Source organism: Bacillus rossius, chromosome 7, assembly GCF_032445375.1.
Source record: "Bacillus rossius redtenbacheri isolate Brsri chromosome 7, Brsri_v3, whole genome shotgun sequence".
NCBI classification, from domain to species: Eukaryota; Metazoa; Arthropoda; class Insecta; order Phasmatodea; family Bacillidae; genus Bacillus; species Bacillus rossius.
In genome coordinates, this window is record NC_086335.1 from 22,770,516 (window position 1) to 22,786,120 (window position 15,605).

Below are 15,605 nucleotides of genomic sequence, written 5' to 3' on the forward strand. Positions count from 1 at the left end.
ATAGTGATAAATTGGTAGGTACAGGAAAAATTCGCGGGTTCAATGACCTCTAGGATGAACTCCACAGTTCTACGTACACTCGGTCAAATGCCACCCACTCATTGGCTGCTGTCTTGTGAGACGTCCCAACGTAGCAGCCTGTGATTCGATAAAGCTTTGGTCGGGCGTTTCTCATTGGCCCAGAGACATCCAGGTGAGTTGTGAGCCAATAGCAGAGGCAGCACTGAGGTATAACTATTTGTATTTTAGCCTATCGCGAAATGAATTCGCGAATTTTTCCGGTCTCTATAAATTGGTGGCACGCCCAAAACGTAGACTGACCGAGACTGGAAATTTAGTCGCTAGTTTAGTATTAATTTTTGTAGGATTAAGATTTATGTACACCCATTTGTAAACGTTTTGCTCTAAGACTAAATACGTCAATACATTTAATAAAAAGTGAAAACAGTTTATTTAACTACGAATGGTCTTAAATGTGCTCTCTGTTATTCTTTGACCCCTATTCACTCTGCAGTTTGTTACACTCCTGTTTTTGAATTTTTAATGTGTTTTTCTTTTTGGAAGTTAGTTAACGTTTCCGTGTTGCACCTCCTGAAGGAAGTAAAGGGAAGGGAGGTCACAAGTACATGCCGTAAATGTCTCCTAATTCAACATCAAATTGAAATTACTCACGAGTGAAATTAAAACATGTTTCCTCTCGTGGACGTTTTAGAACAAATTCTATTCCAAACCAAAACCATAGATAATATAAACGAAACAGAGCTAAAGTCAACACAACTGCTTACAACCACAGAGATACTTGTTTCATCTTTTACTACAAATTAATACTCCACGTTACAATAGTGCAAAGACTCGACAATTATGCATCCGAGAGAGTTTACTCTTTACGCCACGGAGTGGTGCGTTTACATTGGCACGCTTGGAGTTTTCCAGTGTGGAGGGCGTCTGAGACCCCTTCGCGTTCACTTTTTCAAATACATCGGGACACATGAGACTTTTTATTCGCGGTGGAGCGTATTTAAAAGCGCAGCGTTTTGTAAACCGAAACGCTGGTAGCTACTATGTGCAGTGTTTGAGCGTTTCCTCATACCACTTTTTTGTAAGGCAGCTTTTATTGGCAGAGCCGCAACCCGCCGTGAGAACGCAGGGTTGCCAACCCTGTCACTCCCTCCTAGGTCACTGTCACAGCTTCATTCTGCTTTACCGTGGACTTGTACAGAGAAGGAAGTATGTGCAAAACCATTAAGCTTGGTATCGGATGTTTCATTTAAGAGATTATATTAAGGCCACACATTTGGAATGCCGGCTCTGAAGACCGTAAAAACAGGGAATTTAAGAGGCAGTAGTGGTTGGTTTAACTGCACTGAGAAAGCCACCACGGTTGTCAACAGCGCACATACGGGTATTTCAACGATCTACGCGGCCAAAATTATTTTTTTGTTTTAATGTACTCTAAAAAATTTTACTAAGTCAAACCAATTGTATTTATGACTAAAAAATTATTTTTTATACAAAACCAAAGTTTTAATAGAAAAAAACTTAAAAATTATTAAAACAATATAGGGTATATAAGCAAATTGATCACTTAAACAAATTTATGCACGTATAAAAAGATTAAAGTAATATTTAGATAAAATAAATAATACATGAAAAAATATATAAATATATTAAATAATAAATAAATAAACAAAATAGAACCATAATTTATTTATAATAAAAATAATAAATAAATAATAAATGAAAATGGGTTTTTCATTATCTTGCAACAAAATATTTTTGAAGCGTGGGTCATGTACCGTTGCAATCATGACTTATTTTACTGTTGTGTACAACGGAAACCTAGATTTAATAATTTTTTGAAGAGAGATAGTAAATGCAATTTCCAGGATTATTTTGATCTTCAATATAGTAAGAAAGTGTTGCCTCAATTTTTATATTATATATATTATTTTTATTATATATAATATATATTATATTTTTTATTTATATTTTTTATTATTTTTTATTATAAATAAAACCATAAAATTGTTTAGAAAAAAAAATATATTCCTATATTCCTTTTTTAAATCACTATATAATGTGGTTTTGGCCCTATGAATAATAGATAGATGAACATGTTACGTCACAAAGTAGGTGGATGAGAAACAAATTATTAAAATATACAGTTAATATAAGCCCTAGGTAATACTTAATACAAATAATAATAATAATCATCAAACACTATTATCCAAAAACAAGTTTTCTTAGTCACTTACTGAAGAACACTTTGGTTTTGGATCGGCAGGCAACAGCATTTCTAGGGTTTCAGGTAGGTAAGAATTTAGCTTCCTCTTATTCCTTTCTTATTTGTGCTTCTTATAATATCATATTGCATCGATGAACATTTGATTCACTTCCTGGATGGTCAAAGGGCTAATTTTATCTTTTGATGACTTTGTGCGATGGTATGCCTTTTTGTACTTTGTTGCGTGAGTTGGCGAACGGATGAGTTCCTTGAGTACATTCGAAGCGTCTCGCTTTCCAGTTTTTCTTAACTCTACTTGAGCAGCATGCACTATGATGTCCTCGTCAAAGTAAGAGCGAAGATACTCAGTTTTTCTTCTTTTTCTTCTCTCGCTCAGCTCCCCAACAGATTTACTCGGTCGACCTCGCCGACTTCCCAGACTGTCGGCAACGGCAATCGCAAAGGTCCGTTATAGCCAAGAGTGATTGTATTTAAGAAAAATATCTTCTTTGTTATGAGCTTTAGTCAATCTTTTCTTTATTTCTGATTTGAAATGTGCAAAATTTATTTTTAAAGTTTCAATTTGGTCATTGCTATAGCCTTCATAAGATAAGAGTTTATTTTTCAAAAAATTAAGTTATGCACCTAAATTAGGTAAATTTTCACTGTTCATGCGGTCAAACAAGTATTTACTAGTTACGATCCTCATTGTCGATGTACCCATAAAACCTAAAACAAATAAACACCTCATTTGAAGCCAAAAAATGAAGGAGACTATTTTCATACAGTTTACTGAACAATTTTCAAAACACTAAATTTCTGTTTATCCGGGCTTATCCGGAGCCAAATCCTGGGTTTATTAAAACAAAATACATTGAACAATGAATTGCAAACAAAATCTTAGCCCGATCTATCCCGATAGTATGAAAAAAGTACCTATACAATATATTTTTATGAAAAAAAATAGTCTAGGGAAGGGTCTACTTTTAGAGCTTAAAAATTAACTCCTAAACAAATAAATTATAGAAATTAAAATATATATCATAAGTTACTAACCTGTTGTTTGAGAATCCATGATTTTTCCCACCACTGATCAACTTAAAAACATTAAATTTCACTTTTGAAGTGTAGCTTTTGTAAGAGCTCTGAGAACAGAAAACGTACACGAAGCAATACGATCATATTCCGACTGACGGTAACGGTGCGTAAAGCGTGAGCGGGGAGCGGAATGGCTGGGTTTAGTTCTCGGAAGTGTCCTGCACTTCAGGTAGTCATTATCGTAGAAATGTGTATTGTTTTGATAACTGGACTTTTGGCCGCTTGGATCGTTGAAATACCCCTATGTGCAGCGTTAGCGCATGCAAAAGCATGAATAAAAAAGGCTTAAGCTGGCGAGCCAAGGATCGGAAATCGTCCGTTACTTTTACTCTTAAGCATTGTCACAGTCAGTTCTTATGTTCCTGTAATAACCCAGTGCGTCGTTTTAAACTGTAAATTGTCGAACATTACTCTTCACGTAAAACTTTTGTATCGAGAACGTTTTACGCTCGTGCATGGAGTTATGGATTCAAGTGTTCACTTAAAGTCTCAATTCCTGATAAATGTACTTTATGTAGGGATGAGAATTTTGCATCACAAGAATCAAAATAAGTTTTCATGACTCTGTAAGTATATTGTATTTCGTAACTGGCTGAATATTCTTTTTGGTATTGGTTGAAATTAGCTCAAATTTACCAGATTCCAATTGAAGCGATTAAAACGTTTCACAACTTGTCAAGCAAACCGACCAAGTGAATAAACTTAGGATTTCATGACTTACCGACACCAACAAATTTGTTTGAGTTTTTCCTTCCGTGATTCAATTTACTGTCGTTAGACGTGTAATGGGCAGTTATTCAGATTTGAAAGGCCTTTAACAATTTCAGGCGCAGAAAATCTTATTAATAATAAATGAACTAACTTCGTTGGTAGACAGTTTCCGTAAATTTGGCTTAAGCGCATGGTTCATAGCTAATGACAGTGTGCCCCATGTTTTCGATGCCCAACCTTTACGCTAACTTTAAACTCTCGATTTCGTATAGCATCAAAGAAAGTAACTTAAAAGCCATTTAAATTTTCAACTATGGTGTATTTAGTTAAGTAACACCTCTAATGCTCATGGATTTGAGAATATGTGACGTTTATATAACAGTGTCCATAAACGAATGTCACAGTTTCAATGGTATATTATAACATATGATTTATTCTATTTACACAAATCATACATCAAATTGAAGGTAAAATAACTTAGTTTTTCTTACAAATGTCATGTCCACCTTTAGTTATACGGCACACATCCAAACTAAAATCCAATTATTTCCACACTTTGGTTACAAGTCCGTAGTAATGAAAGCAAGCAATAGCCTATTCAATTCTGTGTTTCAACTCTGGCAAATCATTAGTAGTGGTGGAACGTAGACACCGTCTTTCATAAAGCTCCAAAGGAATAAAAATGCATTACGTTATGTCAGGTGAACATGGAGGCCAGCGAAAAAAAAACTCTGTCGTCTCGACCATTACGACCAATCCAACTGTCAGGGACTTGGACGTTCACACACTCTTGTACAAAGAGATTCCAATGGGTAGAGACCAGCAAAATTCGCGGATTCATTGGGTGATAGGCTAGAATTCAAACACATATACCTCTTAGATAATTTTGCTATTGACTTACTGTTCATATGGACGAATCTCAACCAGTTATAAACCCTCAACCAAAGAAGGATCGAATCACAGAAAAACCAACTGAGACGACTTACAAGTCGGCAGCCAATGAACTTGCGCTATTTTCCCGAGTGTACAGGGGTATGTGCAGTCTATCCTGAAGGCCATCGAAACCGCGAATTTTGCAGGTCTCTACCAATGGGTAGTGACTCCATCCTGTTGCCAAATAAAGTTTACAGGTTCACCCTATACTAATTGGGGAAAGAGCCATTCTTTCAACACAGGTGGCGCTGCAAGCGAGAGAACAACAAAGCAAATTTCTCGCATACGCTTATCTAAAACAATTCGAGTTACTCTTTAATTGTGCCCTTGAGCCAAAACTCTACGAACGATTACTGTTGATACTATTTAAATTCATAACTGGTACATTCTATTGTGGACTTACTGTACTGTAGTTAATGAAACAAATAAATAAAAAAAAAGGATCATCTAAAATGAAAAAAAAAAAAATGTTATACGAGTGTGTCAGTTTTGACTCTGCATGCTTACTTGAGAACATTTGTTTGTCTGGGCTTTCAAAATTGATTCCTGGGCACGATTGGAAGTTTCGCTTGTGTGATTGCACGGTTCATGATGGGGCAAGGGCGTCGCCATGGGGGAGGGGGGTAGGGGGGGAGTTAACCCCCCCACCCTAGAGCCCTAGAGATTCAACAAAAATGTAGCCAAAGGCAAAAAAAAAATACATACTTTTCCCACAACTTGCCCCCTCCCCCCCCCCCCCCTAGGCCATCGGCTGGCCATCGGCTGGTGACGACCTTGTGATGGGGTGCTTTACCATCCGCAGGATTAGCAGCTATTGAATAGGAGTTCCGTCACGCGGCAGGGCAAGAAGCGCAGCCAGTTGTTCCCGTCGCTCATCATGGGCCGGCGGGCGGCACCGCGAGGAAGGTTCTTCAGTTGACTCGTCGGACGCGGATGACGCAAGTTCTGGGCGGCGGTCCAGGGGCGTCGCGGCGCGGCGGCGGCGGCTGCCGGTGTCCCCCGATGGCCGACGACGACGTCGGCAAACAAACAGAGCGCGCCCACGGTTTTTTTGGGTTAAACCAAAACACACACAAACATTTCCCTGGCACCGCCCGCGCATCATAACCCACCAACGCGCGCTCAGCACAAACAAACCCGGCTGCGCTGCCCCGCGGTTATTTGGCGCGATGCTGCCCACCCGAAACACGAGTCACACTCACAGAGCAGCAGAGCATTAAACAAGATATATAATAACGCAACGCATTAGCTGAAACAGAGCAGGCCTTCGCTCTATATCCGGGCCTGTGACAGGGATTAAAAAATATGGCCTGGATTCGACTCTGGTTCAATGCACTACAAATTTTTTTTCGGGGCGCGAATGTTACGTTCGTAGGCTAAGTTTTCTACTCTCGTTCCGTTTTTTTCGTACTTTGAAGCCATTCCAACACGTACTTTACATGGAACAGGTTATGATTTCAACCTTGTTTTTACATATTGCCGTGACGGCTGGAAAGTAGTGCCTCGAGCGAGCGGCAAGGTGGATGGCCAACTCTCGCGCGCGCCTGCAGACGATTCTCATCCGGGCAGCCTCTCTCTTTAGCCTTGAGAAGTTTTTTGAAACCATGAGGTAAACGTGCTTGAATTTAGGTACTTTGACTAGTCGTACATAAATACTTTTAATACCACATGTATTGGAATTTATTTTTATTAAAGGAAAATAGTGATATAGATTTTTTTAAAGTTATTATATCCCTGACCTTAGATATTTAATTTATAATTAATACATGTAATTAATTCTGTAATTCTTGGTATCAAACATGGAAAATAAATCGATCGCATCAACTATTACATTAACAAGTTTATGATTTTCGGAATATTTTTTTCGACTTTTTAAGTCAATTAATGCGATTTTTCAAGATAAAGATAATTATGTCAGCACAGGCTAGTCGATGAGAAATTTAAGCTGCTTTAAGAATTTTGATTATGATTTTTTAAATAAATTGTTTACATTGATTAAATTTTTTTTACATCACAAGGGACAAAATAAGGTGATAGAATCAATCATTAACTATACAAAACCATTTTTTGAATAATTCAAGGATTTTTTTTCGAATTTCTAGGTTAATAATTACAGAATTTCAAGATGGGGCTACAACAGCCGACAAGATGGTGGACGCCCTGGTAGTAAATAATTACTGCACTCTAGCGACAAAAAAATTAACTAATATGTTGGCAGCATCCTCTAACAGACGAAAAGAAATTGTCGGCATCTAGCAGACAACAATAAGATAGCCGCCATGAAGCCATACTGGCTGATGTAATTTCTGCCTTGGCATTTGTGGTGGGAGGTGAGTCTGCTGGTAGCTCCAGTGGAGGAAGGATCTGTCGCCATTTTTAATCGAGTGCTCTCTCCAGGTTCGAACCAAGAACTGCAAGCTCCATGATGTAAGTGCATTTTTATTGATATTTTATTTTTTTAATTTTTATTAAATCATAAAATTTTTTCCATTAAAATCAGATAATTACACATTTTAAAGATGGTGACCATGACAAACAGTGCTATTCAACGGAGTGGGGCATTCGATTCCAGAATGGCGGAATATTCTAGAAACATAAATTGCAAAATACAACATGGTAGGAAAACAAAATGGTAGATCCAAGATAGCGAAAAAACGAAATGGTGGAGTCAATATGCCCCCTCCCCCCGAATAAGATCAAAGTCAAAGGTCAAGGTCATCCCAGATGGCCACCGTGACAACACAATCCAAGATGGCGGTCGGCTCCTCCAGCTTCTCCTTTCGTAACCCTGCGCCCGGAGCCCCTTTTATATACTACTCATCTTGAATGTCTATAAATATTTAGCTAGAAGTTCAGGAAAAATTCCCAAAATAAGAAGAAAAAAAAATTTATTTATGTAATGATTGATTCGATTCATTTCAGTTCTTGGTTAGAATTTTGGTCAATGAAAAAAGTGATTTCTATTCTAAACTATTTAATTAATCATTCTCATTACAAACAAGGTCTCCTTCCCGGCTGAATAAATATGTTACACGGTATCACTATGCCTACAATTGAGGCTGTATTCGGTGCACATTTTCAGTACTAGAGTGCCAACTACAAGCATATAGGCCAAGCGTCTCCTAGCCACGATGTATTCTTTGTCAGTACTGAGTATGCAATACATCTAAGTAAAAATTAATGACAAGCATGGTTCAAATAATCTCGCTTACAATGTATTTTGCATAAAAAAATAAATTTATTATGTCGATAAGGGTCATAACAACACTGGTAGGTAGTGGAACATCGACCTTACAAGCATGAGACAGAGGTATTTCTGCGCACTATAGGAACAAACAGCGATAACCAAAATGGCGACCATTAGGGGAAAGTGGGGAAATACCGCACACTTAAGGAATAAGTGCTATAAATTGAAATTTATTATTTATTTAAAAATATGCTGACTAATTATACGAACCTAGATCTATACCTTTTGCATCTCTATAATATAATCTGCAAAAAACTAATAAGTTTATTTACATTTTACAACAAAACAAAATGATGCAATTGTGCGGTATTTCCCACCCCATGGGGCAATACCGCACACACCATGGGGCAATGTCGCACACCATATTATTATGTACAAGCACCACATCATAAACTAACTACCGACTATGTAGCATAAATTACACACTCCATTTAAACTTGGTATTACATTTAGACCTTTGGGAACAATATAAAACTAAGACATGTATATCAGGCCAAAAAATTGCACATTAGAATTATTTCTACATAATAAGTAAGTATTAATTTTTTTTATGTTTTACTCTCACAGTCCACCAAATGCTTTGCAAAAGTCACACACAACATTTTCTGCTGTGTCAGATGCGCTACAGTCAGCATGTACCCATCCCGAACAAAAAACACATCTGAACCACAACTCCTTATTTCTGCCAAACTCCCTACAAAACATGCACGTGTCACTTGAATCAGGTGTAGGCGTAGTTGCAATTTGGTTAAATAATTGGTCAAGATCGTCAATATCATTGTCATCGCATAAATGTGCAAAAGAATCTGCATCACTTGCTTCATCGGAACTGACAGTGTCAAAAAGTTTCTTCTTTGGACCAAATTTGCTTATTTTCTTACTATTCTTTACTGTCTTCTCAAGCTTCAATTTCTTATTGCTGGTGATCATACGCCTGTCAGGATTCGCTTCTCTTTTCTTAGCTTTTAGGTTTTTTTTATGTTCTTTGCTTGTTTTTTCTTCATAGCTTCTTCAAGCACGACTTTAGTTGGAGTTGCAGTGAAAATTACCGAATGCTGCCTAGACCGATGCCTAGGTGTTGCCTCTGAAGGTCCAGCTGTAGGTCTAAGACAAGGAATAGGGTTTACATCAGAAAACCTAATGGAAGTTGTAGCAGTAGATAAATCCTTTTCAGTAGGCCTAATGACAGTTTGCTGGTAACATTCAGCGTTTTCACTCGATTCATTCACAACATTTTCTTCCTGAATGTTTTCATTTTCACTGACTGTATGCCTAACCATATGATCATGACTATTTTCGACTTCACTTCTTTCTGCGACATCATCAGAAACAGTTACAAGGTCAGACGTACGCCTGGAACTTATCTGAGTGGTAGGGAATGTAAAATCATCCTTTGTGAATTTATCAAGATTCATGGGATAAATTCCTGCAGCAGAGAATCCAGAAACTCCTTTCTCAATAGTCGCAACCCTCATAAATGCTTTGTTGAACAACATTGCAACATCGACTGCATTTATCCTTTTAAATGCATTTACCTTAATGAAAAAGTCGCACTCTCTGTTGTAGGCATTTTTTTAAGGGACCAAAGAATGTTAAGTCCAGTGGTTGGAGACGATGCGAGGTGTGAGGAGGAATCGTTATCATAACAATACCATGATCTCGACAAAAATTGAATGCATTTAATGTCTTGTGAGAGTTATGGTTATCGGTGATCAACAGCACTGGGTCTTCTTTTGTTGGCTTAGCATGTGCTTAAAAATGCTCCAGCCATTTAATGAAAAGATCTTCGTTGATCCACCCATTCTTAGAGCAGTCATATATTGCCCCTTCAGGACCTCCCTTCTTCAAAGTTTGACTCATCCTCACTCTTGGGAAAACAAACATCGGTGGTATGTATGACCCACTTGCACTCATAGCCATGCAGACAGTTATGTTTTTGCCTCTGTCCAGGCTTGTTAGTGATACAAACTTGTTTTGCCTTTGGGCGCCAACATTTTTACTTGGAGTCTGAACAACAGATATTCCTGTCTCATCCATATTGAATATTCTTGACCCCTGAAATTTGTGTTTCGTCATCACTGTTTCAAGGTTTGAAGAAAACTCTTTTACAGCAGCTTCACTGAACCCAATAACTCTATTCAAACTCGTTGCTTCTGGCTTGCGAAGGCTGACTTGTGTATTTCGCTTAATAAACCCTCGAAGCCAGTCTTTTCCAGCTGTTCGAGAACTTGCATTAAAATCATTCCGGATAGAATTTTTCTCAGCGAATTCGAAATCAATTCGGCGCAAATCTACAGGCGTGATTCCATGAAACATTCTAGCCATCGTTATTATATGATTGGTTAGTTCCTTTTCTTGGGCTGCTGAGAAGACGGAGTTTCTACCTAAGCTAGCTTCATGTGAGTGTCCAGATTTGTACCGATCTTTTAGAGTGGATACAGGAATCCCAAAAGATCTTGCTGCTTCCCTAAGCCCTCGACCCATTGCCATGGCATTCAATGATTCCTTCATACTCTCTGCAGTCCATTTCGCTCTATTTGTGGTTCTCACTCTCTTCCTTGCCATCTGTGAAAACAGTTTTAAAAGAATACTTGTAGGAGTCATATCCACTATGTAACATTGTATCGTAACATACAACTGTATGAAAACAAATCCTTACAGTTGGCCTAAAAGAGCCGACCAAATTAGCTTATAAGACCATGCCAGGTAGTTTTATAAGGGTCTTGACAATATTTATACACCAAATTTATCAAAAAATTTGCTGCATAAACATGTGAAAAATAAGCAAAAATATTGTTCATGTATTGTATTTTATTATTCACCTTTATTGACAGGCAACACAAAGTTGCTTAAAAATAATGTTTTGCACCTACACATGATTTCTGTTAGTCTATTTTAAATAAATTACTGTTTAAAATTTTACCGGAATTCTTTATGATAAATTACGTTTTCTATCTGGAAAAATAGATTTAAAAATTATATTTAGCCATAAAACCACAACAAAGGGGCAATACCGCACAGTGTACGCCATTACCCACCCTACTTGTGCGGTAATACCCCACGATGTGTTCCGCCATTTTAGCTCCTCTAAACAAGAAACAAAGTTCGTTATTCAAACGATATATTTAGCAGGTTACCGTAAAAAAAATGCCGAATCCAACCAGTTATATGAATTAAACTTAAATTGAATATAAATAGTACTTACCTCTTAAATAAGAAACAACAAAATAAGAAGGAAATGTTAAAAAAACTTTCGGAGCAGGTCGCGACACTCATACGACTACTACCAAAATAGTCTCTTACTACTTAGTTCACCCACTCTCCCGCTAGAGCGTGCCACGTACAAGGCGGCGCTCAGCCTACAGTTAACACAAAAAAGGGGCTGTACGGTATTGCCCACCTGTGCGGTATTTCACCACTTTCCCCTACGTCGTTCAAGAGGGTGACCTCCAGTGGAACACAAACCAATATGGCGGCAGTGAGGTAATTCAAGATTATGGTCTCTAGCAGACGAAAACTATTTGTTCGCCGTGACGTCTAACAAGATGGCGGCTTGCGTTAAGATCAAGGTCCTGCGCCAGTACCTAGTATTATATAGGAAGGTAGCTACTACTGACGTGAAAAATCTGACCACGATAACGACCAAATTCATGTATTCTCATGTTGCAAATATAATACGAAACTCAGAGTAAAAAATAAACACAGAATTATATAAAATAATTCCGAGCGTGATAAATATACGAAAATTGTGCTTTAAACTAATTTCCTGACGCGATGCACACGCAGTTTCCCCACCCGTCGCTAGAATTCACTGCTGGAGCAGCTACGTCGACCATTGAAATTTTTTATTAGCAGACTATTTTCAAACAACAAGATGTAACTGCTCTGATAAAAGTTCAAATGACTCGAAAAAAATAACAAACCCCGATTATAGACCTGATTTTCGACAAGGAATTTCTTTAAAATAGTGCTCATATTGTTAAAATTAATTAAACAGTTAATACTTGTGAAGTTTACCTTTGGCTTTGTGAACTTCGGTTCACGGCATCCGTTAAAGATGGCAGGTAGCACAGCTCCATTCAATGCGACTACAGTTCCATTCACGAAGTTGCCCCTCTCACATACCGTATACCGAGAGCTAAGTTGTCACACATCAAAAAAAAAAAAAAAAAAAAAAAATTGGTTGTCTGTAAAGTCGGTTTACGGACGATAGTTTAACGTGACAACGTCATAGCAAAACATTGATGAAATGATTGCATACTTTTATGAATAAAATTGAATCATTTTTATTGAATTATCACTATTTTGTATGGATACAAAGAAGGAGTGAAATGAAATCTACAATTTAATTGATAAATTTAATTTTATTTGCACTCATTTATTCAAATATGTTTATTTTTTAACGAACAGATTATTTTAACTATAACTTTTATACATGTTTGCTATTTAACTTCTTCCTATCTGTGTTATTCTGTTAAGAATAGGACGATGATAGGAAAAGTAGGAAACGAATGGGAGTGTTTGATGTTTAATGTGCCTCGAAAAAGTCAAATCGATGGTTGTTCCAATCGAGTGGAAGAGAGATAGATGCGGCGCAAGCGTACAATGAGCGTAACGGAACACAGCTTAACGGGGCAATGTGCGCAACGGGACACTTTTTCGTGCGTGCAGCCGGCGTTCATCGATTTATTAGACGTTGTAACGTCAAAATCGAACGAATTTTGAGGAAAATCTGTTTGTAGTGCAAATAGACCCCCACCACTCTCCCCCTGGAGAATCTACGTATCAAATTCCTGGGGTTTCCAGCAAGCCGGGCGCCGGCCCAGAAGAGCGACCTGTAACACGAGGGAGGGGGGCGTCAGCGATCTCGCCCGTTGGGGGAGCCTTTGACCGCCGCATTGTTGCGCGCAAGTTCGGTGTCGAAAGCCGCGACACACAAAAATTAGGGACCGGAAAAATTCGCGAATTCAATGACCTACAAGATAGACTCCCAAGATCCTCTATGCACTGGGACAAATTATATTTGCTCATTGGCTACTGACTCGTGTCAACTATTAACTAGAATGCTTTTGATTAGGATACTTCTTTCGTTGAGGATTATTCATTGGCTCTGATTCCTTCAGACAACCGGTGGTACAATTACTGAAGCAGCAAAAGATTAAATACATTTGGATTCTAGCATATCGCGAAATGAAACCGCGAATTTTTCCGGTCTCTAACAAAAATGGGAAGCCTTCTTTTCACAAACGAGAGAGCCGAACACCAGATCGTGCATCTTCGGTTTTTTTTGTTCATTGTAAAAGGTTAGGTTAGCTACATTATAAATACTTTAAAACATTGTGAACGGTTGATTTGGTTAGGATAGCTACATTAAAGATACTCTGAAATCATGTAAACGGTTTCCTAGCCCTGGATTGCTACATATTATAAAGTTATTTGCTATAAGCAACCATAAAGTGATTTTACAGTATTTTCAATGTAGCTATACTTACCTAATATAACCAACCATCCACAGTGTTTTAAAGTATTTATAATCTAACTAACCTATCCTAATCGACCGCAAAATTTAATGCCACACCGGTTTATACAATGAGATAGAACGGAAAAATAAAGCGAGCATGAACTTCGGGGAACTTCGGGTGTGGCTCTCTCGTCTGTGAAATGAAGGCTTCCCTACAAAAATCGTTCCATCAAATGAACGTCGACATGGCCAAACACTCTTGACGGTTGGCGAAGTCCCTAACCTGCGAGGTTTAACAGCCGCTAGCCTTTTCCTGCGGCAATCGAACACACGACTTTATTAAAAATTCAGAATTTTATATATTGTATAAATGAATGACATACCTTTATCTAACATCAACATTTTAAAGCTGTTTTAAAAAATTTTGCGTTTAAAATAGTTTGTTTGGTTTGATTTTCTATTATTTTATTTTTATTTTTGTTTGGATAGTATGTATATAGTTTAATTATCACGCGTAGCATATATATAAAGTAATAAAACTCATTAAAAAAAACTTGCTTTTGTGAGTGTTTGATTTCCTAGGAAACTTAGTTTAACTGTATGTGTGATGTAAAAATAATAAAGGAACGAGATTTAAAATAAAAATTGCTTTTTAATGTGTTATTTGACACAAAATATTTTTCATGTAATGAAATTTCAAACATTAAGTGCATTAAAATACATTCACGCAAAGTGCCATGAGACATTATAACCTCAGTAACAAGCTAGCTGCTTCCACCACGACAGACATTTCACAGCATTGGCGTCAAAGGTCCGTTCAGTGTTCGGGCTACAAATGTTTTAATAAGCATGTACCCTTTATTAGCGTAAAGTTGCACGTCGAGCACAGTATACGTTGGCTGTACTCACCCCTGTTTGAACTGTACGTTGTTTTGCTATGAAATAATTGTTATATATATATTTTTTCTACTATAACGTTGGTGGAGGTAAAATAATTTTAACATGGCTGGTCTCGAATTTGACAGTTATAGAAATTTGTACCAATGGTTAGGGACCGGAAAAATTCGCGGATTCAATGACCTCTAGGATAGCCTCCATTATCCTCTGCACATCTCAAGTAAACACACGTGTTCATTGGGTACTAAATTGTGAGTCGTCTCCACTGGATAGCTTGTGATTCTACGCTTCTTTGGTCGATAGTCTCTCATTGGCCCAGAGAGCTCCAGTTATACTGCGAGCCAATAGCAGAAACAGCAGAATTGTACACATGTTTGAATTTCAGCCTATCACGAAATGAATCCGCGAATTTTTCCGGTCTCTACCAATGGTGTTCATTTATAAAATCTAACGAGGAAAGCATCACGTGATGCTAGTGTGCGAACACCGACAAACACATAAAGATGTTTGCAATAAATGTTGAGATATAATAGCGGCATAGTAGTATATAATAGGGGCGCCGGGGACATGGCGCTGGCGCGTGGTGCCGGTGCCGGTGTCCGCCATATTGGATTGTGACGTCACGGCGGCCATCTTGGATGCATGTGACCTTGACCTTTGACCTTGACCTTGAATTTGATCCTCAAAACGGGTCAAAATTTGCCAAAATTGGGCAAAAATTGCCCAAAATTCCTCAAAATTTCCATTTCTGTGAAAAAAAATTCCACCAAAAAATCGAAAAAAATTCCACAAATTAAAAACTTCTCTTTTGGAGGGAATAATTCCCGTTTCGAGGGAAAATGTCTCGTTTTTAGTCCTTAAAAATCCCGGCGGCTAGAAATGTCCATATGTAGGCTTAAGCATCCATGTCGACAGCCTCCGATAAGCCTCACGTCATCATGGAATATGTCATCTTGGATAGTGACGTCACCGTTGCAATTTCCGTTACGGTCGCCATCTTTAACTTTTTTATTTACTATCCGATTTTAATGAAA

At 37.8% G+C, this 15,605-nt stretch overlaps 1 protein-coding gene across 2 annotated transcripts in view; it reads right to left on the reverse strand.

Moving 5' to 3' along the window:
- Positions 1 to 15,605, reverse strand: part of LOC134533726 (collagen alpha-1(XXV) chain-like) — a 263,864-nt gene that overhangs the window by 96,782 nt on the left and 151,477 nt on the right. The gene's annotated exons all lie outside the window — the stretch shown is intronic.